This window comes from Acinonyx jubatus, chromosome A1, assembly GCF_027475565.1.
Source record: "Acinonyx jubatus isolate Ajub_Pintada_27869175 chromosome A1, VMU_Ajub_asm_v1.0, whole genome shotgun sequence".
In the NCBI taxonomy this organism is placed as follows: Eukaryota; Metazoa; Chordata; class Mammalia; order Carnivora; family Felidae; genus Acinonyx; species Acinonyx jubatus.
Window position 1 is genome coordinate 9,608,741 of NC_069380.1, and position 25,806 is coordinate 9,634,546.

At 44.4% G+C, this 25,806-nt stretch overlaps 1 long non-coding RNA gene across 1 annotated transcript; it reads left to right on the forward strand.

Moving 5' to 3' along the window:
* Window positions 1–422: 422 nt before the first annotated feature.
* LOC113600893 (uncharacterized) lies at window positions 423–9,067 on the forward strand. Its single transcript, XR_003421993.2, has 3 exons — window positions 423–2,042; window positions 5,542–5,670; window positions 8,019–9,067. It is a non-coding gene; the product is annotated as an uncharacterized LOC113600893 (long non-coding RNA).
* Window positions 9,068–25,806: the final 16,739 nt, after the last annotated feature.

Genomic DNA, 25,806 nt, shown 5'->3' on the forward strand with positions numbered 1-25,806 from the left:
GAAGATGAGGGACTGTGAGCTCCTGTTTATAGTATAGGAAAGGCATCCTGGGAGACATCGTGGCCAGGCCCCCAAAAGGCACCAACTCGGCAGGTTGCTGCCATCACAAAGCCACCAGACCGGAGTGTCACGAAGAAACAAAAGGGGAGACACCGTCATCCTGCCCAGGGTAGGTACTGCTTTCTTCAGAGCCGGGGTGTCCACTAGACGTGGGTAGCAAAGACAACGGAGCCCCTTGAGACTTTCTAAAGAAAAGCAGACTTACGAAGAAGAAAAACAAGACAGTACATCTGCAATCTGTAAACGCTGAAGAAAAGGAGGAGGATGAAAAAGCGAATGCAGTCGTGAAGAGACTGCATTCACGACTGGTGGGGGGGGGGGGGGGACCTGTAAGACTGGAAATAGCATTGCTCCTCCAAGTTTGACCGAAGTAATTTAGGGACAATTGTGGGGGACATACTATCTTATGGTAGCATTTTAGATGTCCAGTTACTCTACTGCTAAGTAGCAGTTTAAAGAAGACTCCTGCAATTGTTTTTTTTTTAAGTTTATTTATTTATTTTTGAGAGAGAGCACGTGAGCAGGGGAGGGGCAGAGGGAGAGGGAGAGAGAGAGGATCCCAGGGCAGGCTTTGCACTGTCAGCGTGGAGCCCCACGGATGGAGGGGGGGGGGGGCTCGAACTCACAAACCATATCATGACCTGAGCCCAAATCAAGTGTCAGACGCTTAACCGACTGAGCCACCCAGGAGCCCCAAGACTCGTGGAATTCTAGTACCCGGTTATTATCACTTCCAGCTGCCCCCTCAACCCCCCGTCCATGCTTCAGATGAAGGAAGCAGGCTCAGGAAACTCGGAACGAGGCCTTACTGGAGGTCACCCATCACCGTATGGCAGGGCTACAGATTGAACGCGGGACTTCTCACTCCTAGTCTAATTAATGCTCCTTCCTTTAGATTATTTAATCTCAAGACCCTGCGACAGACGATTGAGACCCCAAATAGAAAATCTGGAGACAAGGCCGGATAAATAACATGGTGAAGGAAAGCCAGGAGGTTGTCTGGTAACCGGGAAAGCCTGAGGCCGACGTGGGAAAGAGCAACACTGTTTTCTCACAACACGGCCCTTTATGCCGCTGTCAGAGGCAGGAGATTGGCCAGGATGATGTGCAGCCCCCAACCGATGTGCGTTTCTTACTCCCAGCACCTACTCCCTGGGCTCCAGCGATCCGGCCTGTCCACGGGAGCACAGCGTCGGCCGCTTCACTGTGCTACATTCCCTTCAAGGTTGGATGTTCAAGCCAACTGCAGCCATTCTAGGAATGCTGAGGTCAATGGAATTCTACCAACACTTGCAGGGTGGGGAGGGGAGACAGCTGCCAGTGGCAGTGGCACGGAGGATGGGAGGGCTGTCCATCCCAGAAAATTCTGCTGGGAGTCTGGGAGTCAGAACGCTTAGCACCCGGGGAGACGGCGGCGACTGGGAAATATCTTAAGTATTCCAGTCCTCCCCTCTTGGCACTGCAGAGGCAAGAGGGTATAAAGCAGAGGAACCTGTCGGACGGGACCGTCAAGGCCGCCCGCTGGCTGGCTTGTCGTTGGAGGCCTCCACCTGCTAGAAGAGGCCTGAGCTTGGGCTGGAGAGACCTGCGTGAACAGGATGCCAGTGGCCAAGATCTCCAAGAGGTGCTGGGAAACGCTCCCTGAGAACGCACGCAGCTTGAGCCTCGCGTTCTGGGCTGGGGCGGCGCACACAAATGCCTCAACGACATCATCACAAATGCCTCAAGGACATCATCACGGGTAGGAAAGGGAGCTGCTCAGACAGACACGCGCGGCTGCAGAGGCGCGCAGCTGAGGGGTCAAATTCCAGAAGTTTGGCCCCGGAGGGAAACAGAGCTCAGTTTCCTTCACGCTGGTCCCCTTTCCTCCGGCTCCTTTTCTTTTAATGGGAAAGATGGTTGCAGTGGCAGGAAGAAGGGCCAGGAGGATCGTGGTAGGGAGAGATGTGAGCCTGGAGTCGGAAGAACAGAGATCAGTGCAGGTGAGTGCGGAGTGCGTGTGTGAGCCTGGTTTGGGGAGAGGTCTTGGTGTCCCTCCCTCCCTCCGACACCTTGCAGAATGAGGAAGTGGCTGTTTTCAGCTGCCAACAACATCTATGTGCTAACAGCCTAGACCCACGGTGGCCAGGGTCTGAGTTCCGCGCCCGGGAAGTTTTGCATTGAGCGCTTTGCCTGGCGTCTTCATCTCCCAGGAGGGGGATGGAGTATTTAGCACAGAGCAGACCACAGGAGACGGCTTTGTTGGACACCCTTCTCGAAGTGGTGACCAAATAGGATGCTGTTTCCCACGTTTTCCTCAGGAAGGGGCTGGGGCTCATTTGTACGTACGCAGAAATGTGCAGGAAAGAGAAGTATTTGAACCGAATTCTGACTTGGTGATTCTGACCCACCTACACCTAAACTTCACATAACTCAGCATCGAAGGCATACAGTATTTATCATTTCATTGTAAGGAAGAGGCTAAATGACTCCCCCCACCCCTCCTTACCACTCTCCTTCCCGTTCAGAAAGCTGCCATATCTAGTTTACAGTCTAAAAAAGGTTGCATCACATTTGGTATTCCTTAAAAGGGGAGAGGAAAAAAAAATTATTAAAAAGCGAAGAAAAACAGTACTGCTTGCTTAGAAAATAAGATGTATGAACCCTGAAGAATGGGAAAACACCAGCTACTATGGCAGAGAGAAGACATTTTGCCAAATTTAGAACCCACTTGAAAATCACGGGTTCTAAGTTTAGAACTGAACTAAAAAACTTGAGCTCACATTGCATTTGGCATTGGTTAAAAAAAAAAAAATCTAAGATACTAATTAAAGGGGAAAAATTTATACTCTTAGTAGTTCTAAACGCTGGGAATTATTTTCAAACAAATTCTTTATTGGCTCAATGGAGGGGCCTGCATTTAGAAAAAAACCCATTTTTTACCTAATTAAATTTTCCTTACAAAATAATGATTTAAAACGGAGGGGGAAAAAAAAACCCATGTTGCCAAAGTCTTTAAAGAGTTACAGAACTGTTGTGTAACCTTTGGACCCCACCAAATATACCAGGTGGTCATACAAACTTGATGTTTATATATTAAATGGTGTCTAGAATGGAAGTAATTACATCCTATTCCTGGCAAATTTTAAATAATAAAACTGCACCTGGAAACTATCATTCTAAACAAAACAAAACAAACTACTACCAGCATTAGTTTTGTTTTCTAATTTAGATGCTAAGATACAATTATTACAACATCATTAAGAAATGGATCGAAGTCGCCATGGAGATAAGCGTGATTCAAGGGAGCTGACGACTTTTGCAATTATAGAAACTCAACCTCCATACCCCTAGCATATATTTATTATATACACCACACATATATAATGGCTTGAGAAGAGGAGTCTTACTACATTTTTGAGTGTCTTTAAAGGAACAGGCTTAGCAGGTGGTGGACCTGACCCTCTTCAGAAGATCATTAACAGTTCAAAACCCTGTAACTTTAACTTCCGGGCGCTTTTTTTTTTTTTTTGCACTTTAAAATTTTATTTATTTATTTATTTTGAGAGAGGCAGAGACAGTGCAAGTGGGGCTGGGGCAGAGAGAGGGAAACAGAATCCCAAGCAGGCTCCACAATGTCAGCACAGAGTCTGATGCCTGATGCGGGTCGGGGCTCGAACCCACAAAACGGGGAAATCATGACCTGAGCCGAACCAAGATGCTTAACCGACTGAGCCACCCAGGGGTCCCTTCCAGGTTCTTTCAAAAACTCTTGTTGAAGGATATAAGATTAATTCCTGGGTTGACTGATTTTTTTTTTTTCCTACCAAAAAGATGTAACTGAATTCATGGAAAGAGGGTCAGAATTTAAAGTGTGAGAGCAAAACCAAAACAAAAGAAAAAACAAAACAAAACAAAACAAAACAAAACAAAACACACTGCCGGGCCGCCTGGGTCGCTCAGTCGGTTGAGCGTCCTGCTTCAGCTTGGGTCATGATCTCACAGTTCATGAGTTCGAGCCCCGCATCTGTGCCGATGGCTCGGAGCCTGGAGTTGCTTCAGATTCTATGTCTCCCTCTCTCTCTGCCCCTCTACCGCTCACACTCTGACTCTCTCTCTCAAAAATAAATAAACATAAAAAAAATTAAAAAAAAAACACACTGCTGGTGGAAGTAAAAAAGGATTTGTCTAGAATATATTTCTAAATTTACTTGTCATTAAATACGCATAGTGAAGCAATCATTATGTCCCGCTCCTAACCACATGGTGGCTCTCATTAAGAGAGGGGAGAGAGGTTAACATTTCTAAGGTGTGCGCCCAAATCAAATGCAAATTCTGGACCCCTGGGCCCCATGCTTCTGAATACACATTCTTCAACATATTCCTCTATCCTTTTATTTATTTAAAAAAAAAATTTTTTTTTAACGTTTATTTATTTTTGAGACAGAGAGAGACAGAGCATGAACGGGGGAGGGGCAGAGAGAGAGGGAGACACAGAATCGGAAACAGGCTCCAGGCTCTGAGCCATCAGCCCAGAGCCCGACTCGGGGCTGGAACCCATGGACCGTGAGATCGTGACCTGAGCTGAAGTCGGGCGCTTAACCGACTGAGCCACCCAGGCGCCCTTCCTCTATCCTTTTAAATGACCCACTAAAATTGAGTTTCATATTTAGTTTCTTCTACTCTTACATCCTCCATACTGCTCTCATATTTATTTCAAAGTCTTATTTACAATAAATTGGACTAGTTTCCTTCTTTTCTCAGGCCATCTACACCAACGCCAGGGAAACAGGGCCAGTGATCCGGTGCCCTGACACACGACTTCTTGTGACATGAGGAATAAAAAAAGGCTGGGTACTTTGCCAACGTCCAGATTCCTGATTATCTTTGCAGAGAAAGTTCCCAGATCCTTAAGCTGTCTTCAGGCATGTCCAGCTCTTTAGCCTGTAAATCTGTCCACAGAAATAATACACAGATAAGTTTAGCGCTGTAAACAATTAGGTCTCCAAAGAGTTTGTGACATGGTGTATTTGACCAAGTCTAGATTCACGTTTTCATATTTCCCTTTGCCTTATTGTTGTGGGTCTTGCCTCTAATGCTAGCCCGTAAGAAACATGCATTTCAATCAAGAATTTAAGAGTCTTGGGGTGCCTGGGTGGCTCAGTCGGGTAAGCCTCTGACTTCAGCTCAGGTCATGATCTCATGGTCCGTGGGTTCGAGCCCCGCGTTGGGCTCTGTGCTGACATCTTGGAGCCTGGAGTCTGCTTTGGATTTTGTGACTCCCTCTCTCTGCCCTTCCCCAGCTCATGCTCTGTCTCTCTGTCTTTCTCTCTCAAAAATAAGTAAACATTTACAAAAATTAAAAACAAAAGAATTTAAGAAACGACAAGCAAACTTGACAGAGGTAAAGAAAGATGCTTTCTCCAGGGGCTGGGCAGAGATGCACGGCTAATACTCAGCAAAAAATATCTCTCTAATTCCCAATTTCAAACATCTCATTAGATGCCTCCACCTGGAACAGAAGAGAGACTCCAGAAACAGACTCACACATAAATGGTCAACTGATTTACAACAAAGGTGGTAAGACAATTCAATGGGGGAGAGGAAGATCTTTTCAACAAATTCTGCCAGGTAACTACACGGCCATATTGAGGGGGCAGGGGAGGATGAACACTGACCCTGACTTCACACTATACAGAGAAATTAACTAAAAACTAATGATAGACCTCCATGCAAAACCTCAAACTAAATGGCGGGCTACACGGAGGAGAAAACCTATTCAATATTGAAGGAGACAAAAATGTCTTGGTACATAAAAACAAATTTTCGTAAACAAGAAAACTTGATAAACTGACCTTTATCAGAATTTTAAATAAAAAGCTGACAATACCAAGTGCTGATGAAGATACGGAACACCTGCTGGTGAGAATGTAAAATAGCACAAACACTTGGGAAAAACTAACAGTTTCTTAAAAAGTGAAAGGTATGCCTCCCATTCAACCAAGTCACATCTACTGCTGGGTAGGAAAATGGGATGTCCACTCAAAGACATTATAGGAATGTTCACTTAGCTTGATTTGTTAATAAAGACTAGAAACAAACCAAATGCCCGATGACAGACAGGTGCATGCATAAATCAGTTGTGTGTACCCGTACAGTAGATTATCAGTCGGTAATAAAAAGGACTGAATTACAGATACAGGCAACAATACGATGGTTGTCAAAATCATCACGCTAAGTGAAATAAGTCAGACACACACGCACACAAACAGGTACGTTGTTGTATGACTGATTCCATTTATATAAAATTGCAAAAAATGCCAACTCATTTATAAGTGGCAGAAAGCAGATCAGTCATTGCCTGGGGCAGGAATGGAAGAGGGTCAGGGGGACCAGAAGACTTTTGGGATGGTAGAAACGTTCAGTACCTTGCTTGTGATGGATACGTGGGTACATGCATTTGTCTAAAGTCTGAATTGTACCATTTAAGATGCAATTTACATTGTATACAACTCCATAAGGTTATTTTACAAATCTCCAACTGAGGGGCTCCTGGGAGACTCAGTCAGTTGAGCATCCGTGTTCGGCTCAGGTCATGATCTCGAGGTTTGTGAGTTCGAGCCCCACATCGGGCTCGCTGCTGTCAGTGCAGAGCCCGCTTCAGATTCTCTGTCTCCCTCTCTCCCTCTCTCTCTCCCTCTCTCTCTCTCTCTCTCTCAAAGAGAAAAAAAAATTAAAAATCTCCAACTGAATGTTCTTTAGGCCACTCAAATGTCACATTTCTAAAACCAAGTTCATGAGCTCCTTCCAAGCCTGTTTCTCTCTCTCTCTCTCTCTCCTTTTTTTTTTTTTTTTTTGGTTAATACTCTCTTGACTAATGGCATCCTCTACCCAGTAGCTAGGCTAGACAGCCTGGCAACCACATTCACTCCTCCTTCACACCTTTACTGTCCTTCTCGAATTTACTTCTCTTAAAAAAAAACTCAGAACAGTGTATTTTAAAAGTTGTGTATAACATAAAATTGACCATTTAAGCCATTTAAAAATGTAAAGTTCAGTGACACTAAGGACACTCACAGTGTTATGCAGCCATCATCACCATCTATCTCCATAGCTTTTGGATCTCCCCAAACTGAAACCCTGTCCTCATGAAACAAGAAGTCCCCATTCCCGTCCCTCCCCAGCCCCTGGCAACCACCACCCTCCTTTCTGTCTCTATGAATTTGACTCCTCACGGTACTTTTATAACTGGAATCACACAATAGTTGTCCTTTGTAACACTGGCTTTATTTTACGTATGTTACAACATTCCTCTATGTCCTAGCATGTATCAAAATTTCTTTCCTTGGGGTGCCTGGGTGGCTCAGCCGGTTAAGCATCTGACTTCGGCTCAGGTGATGATCTCACGGTTCGGGAGTCTGAGCCCCACGTCGGGCTCTGGGCTGACAGCTCAGAGCCTGGAGCCTGCTTCGGATTCTGTGTCTCCCTCTCTTTGTGCCCCTCTCCTGCTCCTGTTATGTCTCTCTCTCTCTCTCAAAATAAAATAAACATTAAAAAAATTTTTTTTAACTAAAAAATTTCTTTCCTTTTTAAGGCTATGTAATATTCCAATGCATGTATACACAGCAGAGGCTGTTGAACCATCCATCTGTTGATGGCATCTACAACTCTGAACGCCCATGGCTACTACCCCAGCTTAGGGTCTCACCATCTCTTGCCCGGATTATTTTAGCAGTCTGTTAACTGGCCATCCTTGCCACCTTCTCTCACGCATCTTCTCACCTGCTGCCAGCATCGTTTTGCTATTGCAACGATTCTGTCCCTCCACTACCCAAAAGACCTTTGCGCACAATTTCAAACTAAAATGGAAGCAAATGTCTCATGCTGTTCTGAAATTGGTTTTTGCCCCATTCCACTTTTGAACAACTCTGATTAGTAGAAATGTTCTTATTTTAATCCAATAGGTATTTCCTCACCAGTTCGGCCCATTGCTCCCAGTTCTGGCCTCCAGAGGAATGCCAAATAACAACACTTCCCTGTTCAACATGGCGGACAACCCGTGAGATACCTGAAGATAGCCTGAGGGCCTTCTTTATCCAGGCCTTGGCTCATTCCTCAGATAACACGGTGGCCCTGGCTATTCCTCGCTGATCGTGACCCACGTTGGTCAGTGTCCCTCTCAAAATGGGCCGCCTAAGACAATATAATCCTACCGATGGAAGGTGGACCACCATCTCCTTTCTTCCGTTGCTCTATTACAACAGTTCAGCCTAACGTGCCATGGACAATTTTTACCTCCAAAGCTGATAATATATTAACCTACAGCGAATTCGAACATTTGGGTGGGTTTTGTTTTGTTTTTTTCCCCAAAATAAATTTTGATGATCCCAGGGGGCACCTGAAGAATGGAGTGGCCAAATTGTGTCCTCAACAGTTTTGCCTCTTTATTAAATGTCGATGGCTCCTGCTAGCAAATGCAGGCTCCTGCCTCAGCCACTCCCCACTTTGGGCCTCCTATCGGTTACTTACCAAACTCTAGACCCTAGGAAAGTAACTGCCTTTTCAACAATCTGCCAAGACCCACAATCGAACACATGGGCCTCCTCCACGCACCGTCAGTGCTATCCCTGATAGCTACTGGGCGCTTGCAGCAAGTGATTAGAAGCAGACATTGTTGGCAATGGCCACAAAACACACACATCCAGGAAATGCATTTATGCAAAATACCTGCCAGATCAGACACGGAGCCTCAAATAAAAGCCTTACCAAAAAATGTGGAGGGGAATGGACCAAAAAGCTGGTCTCCCAGCTTGCTTTCTCTGGGTAGCTCAAAAGCTAAGCTATGGGGGAGGAGAAGATTCTTTGGGAGCATTGCAGTTGTTTCTTGGATTTTCAAAAGTAAAGTACCAACATATTCAACGGGCGAAAAGAAGCACTGCTTTTCCAGGCAATTTTCTTTGAAACTTTGAGTCATTTAAGAGGAAAAGACAATTGAATGTGTTTTGGCACTTTTGTTCTTTACGGTCAACTTCAGGCTGATGGTCATTTGCACACCCTCCTTCCCCCCCATCGCCAATATGCTCATCGTTCCCAGGGTCTCACATGACGTGTCTTTTCTACTCTTAGAAGTTCGGTGCTAATATTCCTCCACACAGGAAAACCATCCCCTTCACTCTTCGGCCCTCCTTCCCTTCAATCCTAGAGACAGACCGTAAGGTCCTCAGTCTCCTTTTCTTCTTCCAAAATTATCCCTTAGCAGTTTCCGTGGGCTCTTTTCTCTTCCCCCTTACATATAACCAGGACTCTCCAATGTGGAAGACGTATCTCAATCCAAAACCACTGCACGAACCCATCTCTCTCCCTCTCTCTCTCTTTTCACTTGCGGAACACCTCGAATGATTATCCAACATTTATTCCCACCCCGGATTCAGCACGTACTCCGTTTTCACTAACCCACAAAAATATATTTCCTAAGGTGAATAAGGACCTTTGGTTGGACCAATTCAATGGCTTTTTGGAATTTGTCTTCTCATATACTTTTGCTTTTCCTGTTAGGATCCAGCAGGATTGGGAGAGCCTTGAGAGGAGTAATAGCTGCTGGGGGCATGAGGGAGATTGCTGGGTCTGTTTTCCTCTGAAAATCATCATTATTCACTCTATTCCCCATAGGGTTCCCCCACTGTTCAAGTCTAGTTATAGAGCAGGATACCTATAACTAGGTAGAAGTATTGCCCAATACTTCTTGCCCCAAATACCACGAATCTAGAAAAGTTTTTTAGAGCAGGAAACCAGCAAATTCTTTGTTTTGAAGATGGGGGTCAGTAATCACCCAACCCCTTCCCTGCCCCACTAACTTAACTGAGTGACAGCTGTGGTTAGGTCTGTGATGGGCCCGCTGAATCTCTCACCTGTAGGTTGGATGGCTCTGGACTAGCACGTCTCTGGATCGTCAGTTCAAGGATTGCTGCTCTCACCCATCCTTGACCCTCAATCCAGTGACTTCTCCAGTTTCCTTTTTTTGAACTGTGTTTCTCTCTGTATCGTTGTCTTTTTTTTTTTTTTTAATGTTTATTTATTTTTGAGAGACAGAGAGAGACAGAGCACGGGTGGGAGAGAGACAGAGAGAGAAGGAGACACAGAATCCGAAGCAGGCTCCAGGCTCCGAGCTGTCAGGACAGAGCCTGACGCGGGGCTCGAACTCACGAACTGCAAGATCATGACCTGAGCCAAAGTCGGATGCTTAACCGACTGAGCCACTCAGGTGCCCCTGTATCATTGCGTTTCAGGCAACCTTGTAGCCTGTCCCAACGCTCTTTCCATGATCATAAACATTCCCCAAACCACTTTTATTTATTTAAAAAAGAATTTTTTTTTTTAACGTGTATTCATTTTTGAGAGACAGAGTGCAAACAAGAGTGGGTGGGGCAGAGAGAGAGAGAGAGGGAGACACAGAATTTGAAGCAGGCTCCAGGCTCTGAGCTGTCAGCACAGAGCCCAACGCAGGGCTCAAACTCACAAGCTGTGAGATCATGACCTGAGCCAAGTCAGATGCTTAACAGACTGAGCCCTCCAGGCGCCCCTCCCCAAACCACTTTTAAAAGCCACAACACCCTTCCCTTGTTCTCATAAGAGCGCAAAGTATGAGAAATAACCCTTCACTGATTGTAGATTCCCACTTCTTTCAAAACCAGAATGGCTAGTCTTGAACTTCTTAGCATCATAAGCCCAAAAAGGGAATCTTGAGAAGCCGATCCTTTAGTTATACTCCCTTTAAATAATTATGTAATGACTTTCTCCGAAGAGTTCAGAAAACTATTGAATTCACTTAAACAAAATTAAAATCTGCCCAAAGCCACTGGAGTTTGGTTAATGTGAGTCTGAAGCCCATCTGCCAATCATCCTACAGCTCTATCTGGAGAAGTGAGTACGATATTCTAATCACGGAATTTGCTAGCTTGAAGAGCCACAGGTTAAAGATGAAAGTCGCCATCCATACATAAGCTAGAAGCCTTGGTCAAATTACATGCTTTTAAGTTAAATATTTATGAATCAATATATGGAAACTATGGGTGTGAAGATATCTATGGAGAGCTGCATGCATTTTAATGATTTTAGAATAGGAGTTATTAACCCTGGTCTGGACCATCTTCAAACATCTACATTTTTCTGGTACAAAAGTTTAAGGGGTTTATGGCCTATAAAAGATTTAAGAACTTTTGTTTTAGAGGAAAGCCAAGATTAAAATCAAGATATTATTATTTTATATATTTCCAAATGCATTAAAATAGCAAAAAACTTCCATTTTAGCAAACCACAAGATAAAACATGTCAGATCCTGTAACTAATCATACATGACCAGTGGCCATGTTTAAATACTAATACAGATAATACCATTCCAGCATTTCTAATACTTATCCACAAGTATTTACCTTAACATACATAAAACAAATTTATCTGGGAAAGAGAAGTTCAAATACCTATTTTAGACTACGTTGAAAACTCCTGATTTTCCACTATTTCTAAAACTACCATATTTCCACTATTATCTGATGTCTAAGAAAAACTTTAACCAGGTAATTCAAAAGTAATACTGAATACAAATGAAATCACAATTTTTCCTCAGTTACAGTCTCATCTTCCCGTATTAGACAAGAAGAATAAATTATTCTGCATGCCTTATAACAGACTGATTAAAAGACATACTGTGGAAACTCCTTTCAGAGCCAAATTTTGCAGCCAAAAATCAAATTCAGAGCCTGAATTTTGAAAGCCGGGGCCCATTCAGAGTATTCCAAGAATAGTTCTCAAATTGCTGGAAAGCATCACCGCCATAAATCTATCTTGGAGATGGATCTTAGAAATTAGCAAGTTTGAGTCAGCCATACACAAACCTATCAAGTTATTGTGCACACTATTTGTGTTTTACGTTTACAATGTAATTTATTTATTTGTTCTTTTGACAAATATTTACTGATCCTCTGCTATATGCAGACACCGATCTAGGTGCTGGAGTAACAGCAGTGAACAAAACAGATGAAAAATACATAAACACAGGTTCACTCTAAAGCATCCCGCTACCGAAATGTATAGAATAAAAAATCAAAGCTGCCCTCGGGACAGCTCATCTCAGTTCTTTCCTTATAATAACTGCTATCATAATAATTATATAATATACATACAATACTGTTAACAGTTTAATATTTTTCTGACGTTGCGTTTCTTTACACAGAATACCTTATATAGGATTTTAAAACCACCTTTATTGCGACTTGATGTAAAGTTCACTTGTGTCACGTGCACAATTCAGGGATATTTAGTAAATGTGCAGGTCTGTGCAACCATCGTCATAATCTAGGTTAGTGGATTTAAAAATTTTAGGGGCGCCTGGGCGGCTCAGTCGGTTGAGTGTCCGACTTTGGCTCAGGTCATGATCTCACAGTTTGTGGGTTCGAGCCCCGCATCAGGCTCTGTGCTGACCGCTTGCTCAGAGCCTGGAGCCTGCTTCAGATTCTGTGTCTCCTACTCTCTCTGCTCCTCCCCCGTTCACGCTTTGTCTCACTCTGTTTCTCAAAAAAAAAAAAAATAAATAAATGTAAAAAAAAATTAAAAAAAAATAAAAATTTTAAATATATATAATATTGTATAGGTGATAATTTATTTAAAAATTTTGTTCTTCAGGTTATGGTGATACATGGATATATAGGTATATATAATTTTCATTTTACAGTTAGTACTAAACTTTGACGATGTTCTCTCAATGTCAGCATGGAGAGATTTCTGATTACTTTCTAAAAAGAGAGGCCATCTTCCATGTCAGTTTCCTTAGAAAAAAATGCCTGAAGACTGCAATTAGATTGAATTGTTTTGGTAATCCTGTGATTTCAATAGACAAAGAGAAGTCAGTTGATTTACAAAGTCTTAAGAGTCCAAAAACGAACTGGAAAATGGGGAAAAAAAAGGGGGGGGTATAGAATATATTTTAAAATGCATACACAAAACACAGCAACTTTGAGTATGTATTTTGAAATAAATAGCCAACAGCTCTATAACCTAGACTGTGGGCAAGCCGCTGTTGTAAAACCTTAACACATCGTAACTGTTCAAGTTCTCACGACAGTTCTATTAAGTATTTACCATTATCAAACCCATTTTGCAGATGTGGAGACTAAGGCACAAGAGGTCAGGAAATTTGTGCGCTAAACTAGCTAGAAAGAGGCAGGCTGGCTTCAGAGCTTACACTCTTTAACTGATCTGATGGAACGTGGCGGTGCAGGTGGGTGGAGGAGAGAGAGTAGGATAAAAATACTTGAGGTGAAGTAGTGTTCAGCACAGTGGCTGGATCCTAGCAGGCACACCATAAAAATGAATAAAACAATGATGTTCTGTCATATATTTTAGGCTGAGTGTTCTTCCACTGCTAGAAAAGTAATAGTTCTGTTGCCACCCTAAGGGTTTGTTTAATTACTTGTCTTCATTTGGGGCTGTTACCCTTCTGCAGGGGAACTGAGGCTATTAGGGGGAACTTCGCAGGTGCCGAACACAAAGGCAACCAAGACTAAACCTGAGCCCAAAAAACTTGTAGCAGGGAAAACAAGAGTTAAGATGGGGGGGGGGGGGGGATAGATGGAAGCTCTGGAAGCCCCAATGGTGAAATCAGTATGATTTTGAGGCATCAAGGAAGGGTTCTGGGAAGGAAACCTTGAGGTGTTAAGTGGAGAGATACATGGAGTCCGATCTCGACTAATTTTACGTGCTCTTTGAGAAATTCCCGTTTTATCCTGAAGAAATGCAGAGCCATTAAGAAGGTGAAATGGAATAGGGTAGGCCCGGAGGAAAAGACATTCACAAGGCTGAATGTGAATTACTCTGCCCCAGCCCGTGACACAGGCTCCACCCAAAACATCTGCTATTCTCGCTAGTTGGTTCCTTATCTTTTGACTCATAACTTGTCTTCAAGTTTCTCAATAAAATGTGATCTCAACTGAAAATAATCGTTTGTATCTGAAATTTGTTTTGCATGCCCATATGGTTAAGCATCTTTTTGGTGCAGAAGAAGTTCTAGACACTTCTTTTTAAAACATCAGAGACCCATGAAAAAGCTGGACAAAGGAGGCTTAATTTTGAGACGCCCAAGGTGGGGGGCGGGTAATTGAAAAACAGGATGACCAGGAACTCCCCATCACTTCAACGTCACAGCTGGGGTGGAAAGAAGAGTCCAGACCAGGGAAAGGTTAGGCTTAGGTTAAGGTTTAAATGGCCACTTCCCTACAATAGGGTTACCCTTTCAAATTAAAAAAAAAAAATTTTTTTTAATGTTTATTTATTTTTGAGACAGAGAGAGACAGAGCATGAAAGGGGGAGGGTCAGAGAGAGGGAGACACAGAATCCGAAACAGGCTCCAGGCTCTGAGCTGTCCGCACAGAGCCCGACGCGAGGCTCGAACTCACAGGCTATGAGATCATGACCTGAGCCGAAGTCGGCCGCTTAACTGACTGAGCCACCCAGGCGCCCCTACCCTTTCAAATTTTTAACAGAGATAAAGGAGGGTGCTCCTTTCACAAGCATGCACAGACAGAAGGAATGAAGTTGGTGATTCTGATTAAGACCAAGAAGGAAGAGTACAGATAACACCACCAAAGACTGGAGCCAGAGGTGAGAGGGCAGGAGAGATCCGACCCAGCAATGTTCTCATAAGACACTTCCTGCATTTTTTTTTTTTTTTACATTGCTAAATAATGTATGTTCTTTCACTTTAACCGGCAAAAATGAAGTACTATTGTAAATTCGCAATTCAAATCCCAACTATTTATTTTTCAACTTTTTAATCACGGTGAGTTGCACACAGGCAAAGGCATAGAGAGAAGAGTGTAATGAAACCCCGTGAACCCATCGTCCAGCTTCAGCAGCTGTCGGCCCACGGCCAGTCCTGTTTTCACCTGTACTTCTATTTATTTACTGGATCATTCGGAGGTCACCGTGTCATCTGTAATGACTTCAGTGAGTAAAATCATCTTAAAGCAAGCGTGCCTTTTGGATTCCCCCTTTCCCTTCACTCACTCCCATCCTCTCGACGAGTAATCTGAGGACAAGGAGACAGATTTGAGGAGAGAGGAAAGCAGTCTCCACGGAAATACCAAACTGGCTGGAAGGGAGTGAGTGAGTGAACGCCCTTTGAATCAGGACTCGTGTAGGAGGAGGCGGAGGAAAGCTTCTCCCTGGGCTGGGACATAGAGCTGCTGTGAAGGCTTCCTCACCCCCTTCCCAGGTCGGTGGCACCTGGGATGTCTGATAGAGGTCCTCTGAAGCGGGGAGGGCCAGAGCAGGTAGGTGCAGATTTCTGGGTAGAAGCATTTTAGATCTGCTGGTGGTCATCTGGCTTCTGTGGTGCTAAGGGTATACATACTATTACATGATTGACTAAGCAAATGATTACTGAAACTGTATCTATCACTGACCCCCTCTTGAAACCAATCCATAGTCACATCCACCCTCCTTTTCCTCCAATCTTGCTGGAGGACATGTTCCTCTTTGTTCTTGGCCAGCATGTCTCCTTTCAGCAACCCCCCCCCCCCCCCCAGCCTCCTTCCCACCCGCTCCGGGGTCCTGCACCTGCGGTCATTCCGCACTCGCTCCACGACACAGGTATGCACGCGCACTCCGGCTCCTGTCCTTCCTCCCCTGGCTGCGCCTGCCGCTCTCCTCTCTCTGAATGTCCCCCAGCCCTCCGTTGCCTCCCTGGACTGCTGATTCTCCAAAGCCTCCCCTTCTTCAGGAAACCCATGACTCACCGCTCCGCTGTGAGCAGGTGCACGTTAGCATCTCTCTCCCAAGCGCCCTGACAGCAGGGGCTGAATCGAATTTCTCCTGCATCCCTGGCTTTCAGGTGCTCGTTCAGAAGGCGCTCGAATATTTGAGGGGAAACAGTGGCGATGAACAAAACCACCTCTGCTCTCAAAGTAATTCAGCCTACAGAGAAGCGTCTCCCCCAAAGCAAGGAGATCAGAGTGCCCGCTAACTGTTCTTTAGGAGGCTTCCCATTACATTCACGGTAAAACTCCAGATTTTTTTTTAGAGGGTGAGGCCCTTCTAGCCCTAACCAGCTCTTCAGCTCAACCTTCCACCCACAAGCATACAACCTCCCACTGCAACGTGAACTTTTCGAAGCCCCCTACTGAGTCTTCTCATGTTGTGGGTTCTCTCCCTTGCCTGGGATTTCAACCCTTCACCCACTGGCCACGTCCTGCTGATCCCTGAAGACTCCCGTTTTCGTGTTGACACCTGTGTGAAGTGTGCCCTGAGCCTAACCCTGGCATTGTCTTCTCCTCTAGACGGGAAGGTTCCTAAGAGCAAGGCCTTCTTCTTCATCCGTGTATTTCTAGCAGTTTGCACAATGTCTAGCACGTATGAGCACCTCAGCGTAGGTTGCACGAGGAAATAAAGCATTCGGTTCTTTCAGTTTCTGTCACGGCAGAAGCACAAATAACACAGACATTTCACACTAATTTCCTCTAGTCTGAGGAAGACTAGCATTGCCGTTTGAGTATGTGAGGTCTCCAAAATTAAAGTTTCAGGAAACTACCCACGGTGTTCTGTCGGTAGAAGAGTAAGCCCTTTTGTAGTATGTGGCAACCCGACTTACTCCTCGTGTTGAACGTCTGAGGTAGAGTGGCTACTTGCTCAGTAGACGAACCAATGCTCCCAGTTATCCGTTAACACAAGCCAGAAAACGCGACGGGCCGACTGGCCACGGCACCCAACCTTCGCTCTCGTATCACCCTGTATAAAAAATTAAAAACTGAGCGTAGGTGTGTTCCTCATCATTCCCAGTCAGGTCCTAACACATGAAGTTAGCTGTAGTCACATCATCTGAAAAATACAGATTACCCTAAGAAAGTTGTTTTTTGTTTTTTTTTTAATTTTTCTTTCAACGTTTATTTATTTTTGGGACAGAGAGAGACAGAGCATGAACGGGGGAGGGGCAGAGAGAGAGGGAGACACAGAATCGGAAACAGGCTCCAGGCTCTGAGCCATCAGCCCAGAGCCTGATGCGGGGCTCGAACTCCCGGACCGCGAGATCGTGACCTGGCTGAAGTCGGACGCTTAACCGACTGCACCACCCAGGCGCCCCAAGAAAGTTGTTTTTAAATCATAGTCTTAGCCAGCCGGAAACGGCAAAAACAAACACAAAAAACACATCTTAAGAAAAGGAAAAACCCTCCTGGTCACTATTTCATCCCTGCACTCAATCAAAACAGCACTCCTAAATTTAGTCTCCTCCAAGTCTGCTTTGAGTATTTTTCTAAAGGTATCCTGGCTTTCCCCCTGGCTTTCATTTTGACGATCAGGGGGTTTCCTGGTCATAACTTGAATGTTCCTCTCAAATTTTGATAAATTTCCCCTCTTCCTCACTCTTCAATGGTCAGGCTCTCTGAACATATTTCTTTCCTATTCATTCTTCATTAGCTGTGTTTTCAGAAATCAAGCTGAATGAAAGTACAACCTTCTGCATTGCATTATCTTCCTGCCTTCGTTCCTGATCAGATACATCTCTCATTTCTAAAACGCATTTATGAATTAGTCTGATATTCTTGATTTTCTATTCAAAGCCAAAATATCAACACCGATTCATATTTAGCTCTTGACCTCTGCCTAGAGGTGTGATGATAATAAGATAAAAGAGGGGTATTGGTGCAAAATTTGGTCTTCTTTAAGGAATTTGCTAAGCTGTTCGGTTAGAGAAGGTGCAGATACTATAGTAATGAAATATCAGTAATAGTATTTTCTTTTTTTTTTTTTTAACATTTATTCATTTTTGAAAGGCAGAAAGAGACAGAGTGCGAATGGGGGAGGGGCAGAGAGAGAGGGAGACCAGAAACAGAAGCAGGCTCCAGGCTCTGAGCTGTCAGCACAGAGCCTGACGTGGGGCTCGAACTCACGGACCGTGAGATCATGACCTGAGCCGAAGTCGGTCGCTTAACCGACTGAGCCACCCAGGCGCCCCTCAGTAATAGCATTTTCAATATCTATAATACTTTGCTGTTTCCCAGGCCCATTCACATTCATCTGATCAAAGACAATCCTGTGCTATAAGATATCTTCTCCATCTCCCACAGAAGGAAACTGAAAACTCAGAATTGTTAAATGTCTTAACCAAGATCTCCCTAGGTCACCTAACCCGTTCTCAGTCTTAACGCTCACCTCCAGGCTAACGATTTCCAAATCTATTTCATGTCCCAGACTTCTTTCCTGAAAAAGCCAAACTGTTCTGTCACATTACCTACTTGCCAATTTCACCTGGGTGTCCCAAAGGCGGCCCGAACTCACAGGGTGGAAATCTGAAGGACAGTCAGCATCAGGCATCCTCCCTCCACTGCTGCCTGCGGCAGGCAAAGGCACTCTCATCCACCTGATAGTCCCAGCCAGGAATCTGGAAACCCAGCGCTGGAGCATAGAGCAGACACACAATAGACCCTCAAGAAGTACTTGAACAAGTGATTTAATGAGTGAATGAGTGAGTGGGGGCGGGTCATCCTCAGCTCGTCCTTCACCCTCAACCAGAAGATTAATTGGTCATAAAATCCTGCTGTTTCTACAGCATAAATCTCTCCCAAATCCTCCCCCCATCCTTCCCCTTATAATCCCTACCTTGCCTCCCTTGCTGGATTGTGTCAAGGCTAAAATGAGATTAATACACATAAAAGTGTTCTGCAAAGAATAAACCTCTGGGGGGAACAACATAGAGAGGATAAATCCTTCTGGAATCTGTTAACTAAACTTACCAGTCCCAGTTTGCCTATTCCTTTCAAGCTATGATTTTTTTGTCCTCCTAACCTTGCTGTTTTCTCTGCTATGGCTTCCAGAGGCCCATCACTCATCTGTACGTAAATACCGCTAATCTGTACCCACGGCTTAGCGGCTCAGTTATACACTCTTTTATGTTGCTTGCTTCTGGTTATTTCTTAGAGTAGGATCTGGCTCCAGAGATGGCGTTAAGCTCTTGCAAAATGAAACAGCTATGTAGCTTTTGTAGCCTCCACGGCACCTCACGCCACCTTAGGCATCTAGTAGGTGACTACTAAAAGCTTACTGAATGACTGCCCCCCCCCCCACTCCCCTCTCCACTATTCTCTCAGAATTCTATTCCTTATTCTTCCAAACTTCCTGCTTCTATCAGGAACATTTCCTCCGAAGAGATCTGAGAGAGGAAAATATTCCAGATTAGCCTACAGGTTGGAGTTTAAAAAAAAAAATAATTCTATAAAATGCTCATTCTGTTAAATGTCCTAAGTAAATCAGGGTGGGAGTGCCAGACTCTGACAGACTGTTCATCCCACTGAAACCACAGTTTTACATACGTAGTGCTTATAAACATACACCTAAAGTGAGTATAGTTAAGTACCTGAAACACTGCCAGGAACAATCATACAACTCAAGAAAAATAGCGTACCAATGTTTTCTTCCTTTGTATTCTCTCTAGCCCTTGGGTCACCAAGTCTTGTTGCTTCTGTCTTTGCAATGACCATTCAACGTGGCATTTCCATGCCGTACCTTCTCACCATTTTAGTTCCAGCCTTGCATATTTCATCCAATTGCATGATCTCAGCTTCCTGGCTGGGCTCTTGGTGTTTGGTTTCTCCTTATGTGAATGCACTTCACCCCCAGCCCCAGATCAATGTCCCCCGAATGTGGATTTCATCAAGCCATCCGCACTGCCCCAACCCACATCTCCAGGGGCTCCCAGTATTTACAGGACAAGGCACACACTCCTTAGCCAGATTTTCAAAGACTTTTACATCTAAGCCGATGCTCCTCATCTAAGCTCTCTGCAACTCTTCTTTACAGGGGGGTGACTGCGGACCGCCCCGTGAGACCTGGGAAGTTGTCATCGTGATTTTCCTGGGTAAAACTACACAATCGATGTAACCCGCAGGAGGGAATCAAACGATTGCCTACTCTGTAAATGAGGGACTCTTAAGAGCTTGGGATAACGCCAAACTCCAATCAAAACCTGTGAGTCATACCAGGGAAATGGGGCTAAAAAGTGATTGTCACTTGGCAAGCAGAAGCAAACAATGAGCCTGGTTTAGAGAAAAGGTGTGACTAGAAGGGCCAGCAAGGGGAACCCAAAGAGTAAGAAGTAGGCAATGCCTGCGTGTTAGGTCAACTGGAATGTCTATCCGTGCCTGTTGAGGGAGAACATGATAACTCAGGGTCTGCCACTAGAGAACACTGGAATCACCTAACAATCCCCATCACTAGCCCATGATCCCACAGCAAGCTCCTAGCGTTTGGCTTCCCATGGACTGGGTCCTGGCCGGCCAGACAGCCAACGATAGTTGCCCCTGCAAGTCAATGCACCGCGTTCAGGCGTGTGCTTACATGTGAGTAATCAGTCTTGCTGTGTTGGGTCAATGTGAGGCCACTGCTGAGAAATGGAACCACTTCCAGTCCAACAATAATGATAACAAATACAATAAATCCCATTTCTGAGCCCGAGGAAGAGCTTCAGGACCACAGTGAACCGACCAAGGTAAACGGGTTCAGGGAAAGCCTCAGACTGAAGAGTCTGCTCACTATTTGGGCACAGTCACCGCATGTTGATTTCACCACTGTGAAACCGCATCACGAAACACCAAACTTATCTTCACGTGGATCCTGTTTTCTCTTCAGTTCCCCCTCCATTTTTTGCTCTCTAGTCACTTTTCGCTTGCTCTAGAGAAGATCCGTTCCACTATTCCTTCCTGCTCTTACTCCTATCCCGCTGGAACCACCTGTTTTCGGAAGTCACTCCCCATGAATGCTCTTGTATGCTGTGCGTGTGCCCATCGTGACGCTGCAACCATCCGCACGTGTGTTTGGGCGTCTCTACTTGGACGTGATACAGATAACCCAGCCTTCATTGAGCCAATACTGAATTTGCTTTTCCCTCCTTATGCCAGTTAATGGCACCATCACCCAAAGAACATGCTAAGTCAGACCTACGGGTCATCCTAAATCCCCTTCCTTGTTCACGCCCCACATCTAATCAGTCACTAAATCTCATTCACCCACTGTCCCTTCACGTCTGTCCACTTTGCTCTTACCTCAGGTCCTTGATGTTGCTCATCTAGACTGTGATGGTAATCTTCTAACTGGTCTCCCTGCTCCACGCCTGTTCTTCTCAAATACATCCTCCACATGAATGCTAAAGTTACCATCTTTGGATACAACTCTGTCCATGTTATTCTCCCGCTTGAGACAACTCAATGGATCCCTTGCCTACGGGGGTAAATCCAAACTGGCCATTATGTCATGCAAGTCCCTTTATGAATGGACCCCTGGCCTCCTTTCCAGCCTCATCTCTTATCTTTTCCAGTTCCTCGAGATCCAGCCCTACAGAACCAGGAGGTACATGAGCATTTCCCTAAATGCTCATGGTTTCATTCTTCCTTGCCTTTGCTCCTATCTGGGATTCATGCACGGTTTCATTCTTCCTTGCCTTTGCTCCTATCTGGGATTCTCCCTTGTCCATCACAACACTCCACATTCTCCTGGAGAACTATTCATTCTTCAGATGTATCTCGAGTGTCACCCCTCTGAGAAGCTCTTGGTGACCCACTCAAGTGGAGTTGATCATTCCTTGTTTACTGCAGCCATTGTACTTAATACGTGCTTTACATACTCCAGGGTGATGATTTGCTTCCTTGACCCTGTCTCTTACTGTGAAGTCCTGAGGGCGGGAATTGTGGTTCACTTTTGTATTAAGGGCACCTAGCAGAGTGCCTTGCAGCAGGGTAATGACCTAACAAAGGTCTGTCACACTGAATGGTGACAAGGAGCACACTGGCTTGGCACTGTTCCTGGTTCTGTCACTTGCCAGTGCTTTTGCCTCTGTAAGCTTCTGTTTCTTCGACTTTAAAACAGGAATAATTATACTTGGACTTTGTAAAGATCAAATGAGATAACACACACACACAGCACAGTATCCAGGGCTTATAACTCAATGAATGTTAGCCATTGCTACTATTATCCCTTAGGGTCAAGAGCAATTTCTTTTTAAACTCTATGTGACCTTTCTAACCAACTGATTCTGTGGATGTTGTCCTTCTATAAACTGCTGCTGCACTCATTGCACTGTTCATTTAAAAATGTATATTCTGGGGGCACCTGGGTGGCTCAGTCGGCTGAGCCTCCTACTTCGGATCAGGTCATGATCTCACAGTTCGCGAGTTTGAGCCCCGCGTCAGGCTCTGTGCTGACAGCTCGGAGCCTGGAGCCTGCTTCTGATTCTGTGTCTCCCTCGTTCTCTGCCCCTCCCCTGCTCACGCTGTCTGTCTCTGTCTCAAAAATAAATACACATTAAAAAATAATAATAAAAAGATAAAAACAAATAAAAATGTATATTCTGTTCATATTTGGAAATCCACATACTAATTTTTAGATATTGAAGAACTGGAATGTATCTTATGTTTTGTGGTATGCAGAATTCTATGAGGACCCCACGTAACCCTCTTACTTGTAGAATCCCCTCCCCTTTGAATGTGGTGGCATCTGTGTATGTGGTATTATTCCCATGATCAGGTTATGGTAGACAACACAGCTGACCTTACGAAAGGGAGACTGCCCAGGTGGGCCAGATCTAATTATACTGAATCATTAAAAGCAGAGAGTTTTCTCTGGCTAGAGGCAGAAGAGGAAGTCAGAGGTTCAAATCCCAGGAAAAAGGTGGGCATGCCCTTGCGGGTTTGAAGGTGGCGGGGGCCACACAGGAAGGACCTGAAAGCAGCCTGAGGACCAGAGAGTAATGCCCTAAGAGAGTCAGCGAGAAGACAGAGGCCTCAGTTATACAGTGGCAAGGATCCGGATTCCGACGATAACCCGAATGAGCTTGGAAGTGGGTTTTTCCCAAAGCCTCCAGAGGAGAGCTCCGTTTGGTCAACGTCTTGATTTCAGCATTTTTTTTTTCCCAGATGTTTATTTATTTTGAGAGACAGAGCACATGCCTGAGCCAGGAAGGGCAGAGGGAGAGAAGGGGAGAGACAGTCCCAAGCAGGCTCCGCACTGTCAGTGTAGTGCCTGACACGGGGCTCAATCCCACAAACTGTGAGATCATGATCTGAGTGGAAAACAAGAATCGGACGCTTAACCGACGGGGCCACCCAGGTGCTTCTATTTGTGACAATTTTTGTTATGTAGCAACAGAAGACTAATACCTCTTTTTAAATGTCTTAATTATTAATATATTATTTAACATTACTGTCAATACATACCCACTGAGAAAACATTAATAATCGAAATAACTACCTTATCACCAGTAATGTCAAAATGTCAATTAGTCTTCTCTATCATCAAAAAAAAAGAGAGAGATTTAACAAAGATTTTAATTTGGGCAATATCTGACATGCTCATTTTATATGTATTAAATTGCTTAAAATACATTATTCCAGAAGTGATGTTTTTATAAAACATAAAAAGGAATTACTTATAGCTAGATGCACCAGCTACACATTTCATACACCCAGGGGCTATATCTTAGTTTCAGGACACCAAAATCCAGCTAGCAAAATATGTCACCAACTAAGGTAATCATCAAAGGGATTTACAGGTAACATTTCTTTGCATAAATTAGCATTACAAAGAAGGATTCCGTGTCACAATTCTATCTCCACGTCAACGCAGAAGATCCTTAGAAATGATGCTTGTGTTGGTGCGTTTCCAAAAGTTTTTATTTGAGGAATCTGGCAAAGGCTGTGTATTAACTACCCCCTTGGAGAGACACGCTGCATGTGACCGTACTAAGAGCTCAAAGAAGCCATGAAGTGAATCTAGTTACTTTTTTTGTAACACAGCATTTCGCAGATGTATTTACCCCAGATTCTTTGCTTCGGGACAGGGCTTGACATCTAGCGACACCATCTGAGAAATGCTGACCTAAACAAATCCCTCGCTTTCCCAGACCAAATGTCAAATCAAAATATTAGTCCGGAAAGAAATGTTTCAGAAACTGAATCGATTACAAGATACTCAGGAGAGTGTCTTGCCTCTTTCCTATTGGCTGTCACAACTTTTCACTATACTCCCTAGTGTCAATGAGCTAGAAAACTGATTTTTAACAACTATATTAATAAAATACCTATATGGCAAAATGAATCTCCCAAGGAGACTTCTAGAAAAGTGATGCCATACCTATTTGTGCATCACTAAAGTGGACATGTTTCAAACGTAAGTGGAGCAAGGTGGTTTCTGTCATCTAATACTTTACAACTCAATGCAGAAAACACGTCAGACTGGGGCGCCTGGGTGGCTCAGTCGGTTGAGCGTCCGACTTCGGCTCAGGTCATGATCTCACGGTTCGTGAGTTCGAGCCCCACGTCAGGCTCCGTGCTGACAGGTCAGAGCCTGGAGCCTGCTTCGGATTCTGTGTCTCCCTCTCTCTCTGCCCCTCCCCCGCTCATGCTCTGACTCTCTCTCTCTCTTAAAAATAAACAAACATTCAAAAAAATTAAAAAGAAAAAAAGAAAACATGTCAGACTAAACAGCTTTTTAAGAAAGGATACTTTTCATCAGTGATAATTAAGTCGAGTAAAGCCCCATGGAAGAGAGGAGAATAAGATCAGAATTTTAGGCTAGGATTCTTGTGCTTTTAAGTACTATAAATTCTAAAAGAAATTTCATGTAGAAAAAACTGAAAATAAATAAATATATATATATATATTTTTTTTTTTTTACTGAATTTGAAACAGAGCTGCTATATACTTCAAAAATGAGGACTAACCTTAGGATCCTGTCCAAATTTCTGCTCTAAGTCAGTGGTTCTCAAACTTTAGGAGGTTTTAGGAACTACTAGAAGGCTTCATAAAGCACAGATTGCTGGACCACAGCCCCAGAGTCACTGGTCCACAGGCCTGGGGGGGGGGGTGGGGGTGGGGGGCCAAGAATGCAATTCTAACAAGTTCACAGGTGACGCTGAAGCTGCTGGTCCAGGAACCCTATTTTGAGCACCGCAGAGAATCTAACTCTTATACCGACTCCCTTGAGATTCTCACTCAACAGGTCTGGGAAAAGCTGCAGAGGTGGTTTCGATGTGTGCCAATCTCCGAGATCCCACTTAGCTCTAAAGCTCGGTGTTTGGGGATTTTGTCACAGGAGATCCTTGTTCTGGCTCTGCAGCTCAAATCCTCTGCAGTTCCCTCCCTGGGTATTTCAGCACACGAAAGCAGAGCCAGAATGCTCAGAGAATGAAGGTGGGAGACAAAAACTTGGTTTTACAGCTGTTGGCAGAATTTGCAGAAGAAGAAAGCCGGAGCCTGAAACTACAGATTCTCACTTCTCTTGCTCCCACCTCCATCCAGAACACGGGAAATGCAGCGTTGGCCTCGTTGACCATCGGTGTAATGAGAGAATGCCCAGAAGTCTGCAACTACCATACGACTTCTATGTCCATTTGTTTCCTTGTCTGTGGTTTTAAGATTCAATTTGCAATCAGCCGTAAAATGTGCTCTGGAAGAGTGGTCAAGAGTGATCTTGTGGAGTCAGATGGATTCAAGTCTTAGCTCTGTCATTTGTTCCTGAATGACTCTGAGAGGGTTATTTGATATTTCTTTTTCTTTAATTTTTTTTTTTTCTGAGAGAGAGAGAGAGAGAGCGCGCGCGCACAAGTGGGAGAGGGGCAGAGAGGGAGGGAGACACAGAATCCGAAGCAGCTCCAAGCCCTGAGCTGTTAGCACAGAGCCCGACGCGGGGTCTGAAGTCAGGAACCGCGCGAGATCATGACCTGAGCCAAAGTCG